General features: G+C 36.7%; 1 pseudogene; it reads left to right on the forward strand.

Moving 5' to 3' along the window:
- Positions 1-2,482: 2,482 nt before the first annotated feature.
- On the forward strand, positions 2,483-2,607 carry LOC119469254 (annotated as a pseudogene).
- The last annotated feature ends 2,211 nt before the right edge of the window (positions 2,608-4,818 follow it).

Here is a 4,818-nt window from a genome sequence, read left to right on the forward strand (position 1 = left end):
CTGGCACAACTGGCCCATAAAATATTTGTTCTTCAAAATGTTAATAGATACTCCACCATAAACGGATTCCATATCAATTAACTCTGAGAAATACGGATTTAAACAGGTTCCTTTGGCTAAGAATCCTTAAGTATGTTAATGTGCATTATGAATCTACAGGATACAATAAGTAGCTTTTGTCAGATTCACAAATCCTTCCTGAAGCTCCCACCCACAAACCTTACATCTTACAGGCAGTTAGTGAAATACTGTCCTGGGAAATTCAATCAGCAAAAACACCTCCATTTTTAAAAGCCTGAAAAGCAGGGTTACTGTGAAGTCCTCAAACCAATCCAAGTAAAGTACTTCCAAGAAAAATCATAACAGATAAAGTGGAGGTTCTTTATCTCGGGTGAAAATACATCCATTACTCTCGTAAGACTTGATACTTACTGGAAGCCTAGCAAGTAATGACCATTGATAATCTGACCTTTATTCCAAAGCATAATCAACATGTTATACTTTAAGGGCTTAGTTACACTAAGCAAGTACTGAGTACTCAACTGATAAAATTTGATGTGCCTTTCCTACAAACTTGTAAGTATTTTCTTATATTCTTATACACCACAAGCACTGGCAAGGTGCCTTTCCTATATATCAACAACTAAGTCTCTCTACAGAAGTAGTATAAGAGCCTCATGCCTGTAGTCCCAGTAATTTGGGAGGCCAAGGCGGACGGATCAACTGAGGCCAAGAGCTCAAGACCAGCCTGGCCAACATGGTGAAACCCAGTTTCTATGAAAAATACAAAAATTAGCTGGGCATGGTAGTATACACCTGTAATCCCAGCTACTCAGAGGCTGAGGCATGAGAATCGCTTGAGCCCAGGAGGTGGAGGTTGCAGTGAGCTGAGATCATGCCAGGGCACTACAGCCCGGAAGACACAGGGAGTGATACTCCATTTCAAAAAAAAAATGGTAGTACAAGTTACAATCAAGAAGATATTTCTTTTAAAAAGGGTTTCAGTATGTTAAAAATGTACAGAAGATTAACATGAAAAAAATGAAAATAATTTGGGAAATGTAAGACTAAGGACTAAATATAAAAATATGGAACAAAATATATTTCATATTAAAATTCTCTTAATAAAATTTTTATTATATGGTATACTGATACTTTGAAATTAGCATACTGTGTCTAACTCCAGGACTGATCCAGTGAGTGTTTAATTAATCACAGATGATATGTATGTATACACAGGTATATATATATGTGTACATATTTTTTAATGAAATGTATAATCCAATCTGTAATGGCCTTATCTGGCTGATTGATTTCTTTTACCGGGTTTTCATTCTCTTACAATTTGAAGATGGGTCTTCATGGTTGATCAAATGCAACAGAACAGGCTCTCTGCAGCAATATTTAACACTTCTCTAAAGCAGTGGTTCTTTAGGACTGATTTTGCCCTCTAGGGTACACTTGGCAATGAAGAGACATTTTTGTTTGTCACAACAGAGATGAAACATACTGCATGTAGTAGACAGAGACCAGGAATACTGCTACACATCATACAATGCACAGGACAGCTCTCACAACTAAGAATTTTCCAGCTCAAAATGTAAATAGAGCTGGGATTATGAAACCCTGCTCTATATAACAAAGCAGTGTATCCATTCCCAAAAGGAGTCATGGTTATATAGAAAGCACTTTAAATGCAGAGGCCTATTACTCTTCCTTTCTAAGGATGTTATATTAATGAATATCACCAAATTATAAACATTTACAGCATAACATTTAAAATAATTTGAGCCAATGAAGTGCCTGTGACTTAGAAGTCTTTAAGAGAGGAAGAAATATTTAAATTTAGCCACCAATCCTTAAGTCCATATCGGGTTACTAATTTTGTCTGAAGCTTATTCTTTAGGAAAATTCTCAGTAAGAACTCATAGGGAAAACATTCCCTGAGGTTTTCGTTTTTTTGTTTGTTTTTAACACATCAATAAAGACTCTTCATGGGTTTCACACTTGAAATTCATTTGGCTATATAGAAATCCACACATTGCACTTCGGCTTACATTTTCTTTCCTTGAGTATCTTAAATACATTATTCCATTCTCTTCAGGCATAAAATATTGCCATTTAAAAGTCTGATAATAATCTTTCTTTCTTAGTCATTTAGTCTTTTTTTCTGGTGCCCGGGAGATTGTTTTTTCTTTAAAGTTCATTGATTTTATGTGCATTTATATCAGTTGTCAAGGTTCTGAGTAAATATTCTTAGATATACAGTGTGCCATTTCAATGTGCAGTTTCAAATCTTTTTTAATTTCAAGAATGTTTTATTATAGTTTTTAGAATTTGTTCTGTCTTTTTGCCAAAGTTTTCTTCTTCAGAGACTTGTATTATCCACATATTGGATTATCTTTGTTTTCAATACTGTTTTCTCTTAAATCTTTTAGCTGTCTTTTTGTTAACAACAACATCAAAAAACGATTTCCCTCCCTCAGCTCTGCATAATTAATACACTTGGCTTCACCCATGTGACTTCTGCAACAGGGAGAAAAGATGTCCTTGGCACCTCAGATTGACCTTATGGTGGTCTCTCTCTCCTTGAGGGGCACAACAGATCCTGGGTGGAAAAGAAAACAACAATTTCCTTTCTTCATTTAGTATCGTTTTACATATTACCTGTGCTTATTTTATTTACTCTTGAATTTCCTCTAGATTGGGGTTCATTTCTGAAGTTGTATATCTATATTTTTTGAGATAGAGTCTCTATCTGTCTCCAAACTGAAGTGCAGTGGCACAATCATGGCTCACTGCAGCCTTGAGCTTCTGGGCTCAAGCAATCCTTCTGCCTCAGCCACCCAACAAGCTAGGACTACAGGTATGCACCACCATAGCCAGCTAATTTTTGTGTACACGTTTCCTATTCTTTTCTGAGTTCTATTGCCTTATTTTTGAATTTTTAAAATTCCAATTTATATTTTTATGTTTTCTTTCATTACAGTATTTTCTTAATTTCTTTCTGCTTGTTTTGAAAGAGTAGGTAATAGTACTCATTTGTTTTGGGGGCATGTCTTTCTGACTTGCATTCACGGTCTTTAAAATATTATTTTACTCCTTTTTTTTCCCTTTCTAATAACTTTCTCTTGGATTTTACTTGTATCATTTTTTACTAATTTTTAACTGAATCCGTTTTTCTGAACTTCTAGATGGAGGCATGGTCATTTTGTTGTTTTTATGTGGTCTTCATAAAGCAGCTTGTTTTCACAGTTTTCTGGCTGTGTTCTCCTCTCCCACTTTCATCTGATTCTTCTGTTTTATCTCTATTGTCCCTGTACTGCTAAATTTAGACTGCATTCCAGGAATTTCCTCTTAGTTTGGGTTTTAGCCTTAAAGGGAGCTATGGCTACACAGTTTTGAGAGTTCATAATGCCCAGGTGATGTATCCCCTTCAAACTTACAACATATTACTTGCATCCATTCCAATTCCACTTGCTTTTCTTAAATCAGTCCACCGTGTTTTCTAGTAAGTAGATTATTTGGGGGTTTTCAAATTTTCTGGTCAGACAGATGATCCATTGTTTCTCCATGCTTACTCCCTCATGAAGTCTTGTATTTCTGATTTGACCCCATTCTCTTATATTTCTGGTTTGACCCCATTCTCTTGTATTTAGGGCTCACAGAAACACTTTAACATTGAGTGTTTTGTAAATGTTTTACTTTGCTCTTCAGGCAGGCAGCTTCTACGAAGGCTCCCAATGATCCCTGACTTCTGCTATTCATGTCACTGAATAATTCTTTCCCCTTGAGTAGAGGATGAACCTACTGACTTGATTTAAGATCAGAATACAACAGAAGTGATAAGATGTCACTTCTGAGATTAGGTTACATAAAGACTCACTTCCATCTTGTTCTTTTTCTCTCCCACTTGCTTATTCTGAAGAAAAAGTTGCCCTACAGTGAGCTGTCCCATGGAGAAGCAAATAACTGAGGGAGGTCTCCAGCCAACAGTCAGCAAGAAACTGAGGCCCTCATCTCAATGGGCCACAGGGAAATGAATTCTGTCAACAATCACTGAGTGAGTTTGAAACCAGACCCTTCCCTAGTCAAACTATGAGATGACTGAAACCCAGGCCAACACCATGACTGCAGCCTTGGTTGCAGCAGATTAATTGTGAGAGACTCTTAGCTAGAGTCTAAGCTAGAGCTAAACTGACCAGATTCAGAACTCACAGAAACTTTAAGATAATAAATGTTTGTTGTTTTAAGTGCTGGGTTTGAGGGTAATTTGTAATGCAGTCATATATAAGTAGTACAATTTATTTCAGCTTTGTTTTTATGGGAGTGGGGAATTTAGTGAGACTCAAAACTATTTCATAAGTAATTTTTAAAACAAACATTACTCTAAAAAATAAATGTTATATTTTTCTTTAATTTTGTAGGCCAATTTTAACAGCTAAGCAAAGAAAATTAATAATTTCAGTTGGGACTGGTGGCTCACACCTGTAATCCCAGCACTTTGGGAGGCTGAGGCAGATGGACAGCCTGAGGTCAGGAGTTCAAGATCAAACCTGGCCAACATAGTAAAACCCCATCTCTACTAAAAATACAAAAAATTAGCTGGGTGTGGTGGCGGGCGCCTATAATCGCAGCTACTAGGGAGGCTGAGGCAGGAGAATCAGTTGAACCAGGGAGGCGGAGGTTACAGTGAACTGAGATTGTGCCATTGCACTCCAGCCTGGGCAACAAGAGCGAAACTCCGTCTCAAAAAAAAAAAAAAAAAAAATCAGATGCTTTCTTTTCCAGCAGCTTGAGTTTCCCAAGTGAAAAAAA

This window comes from Cebus imitator, unplaced genomic scaffold (assembly GCF_001604975.1).
Source record: "Cebus imitator isolate Cc_AM_T3 unplaced genomic scaffold, Cebus_imitator-1.0 Scaffold612, whole genome shotgun sequence".
Classification (NCBI taxonomy): Eukaryota; Metazoa; Chordata; class Mammalia; order Primates; family Cebidae; genus Cebus; species Cebus imitator.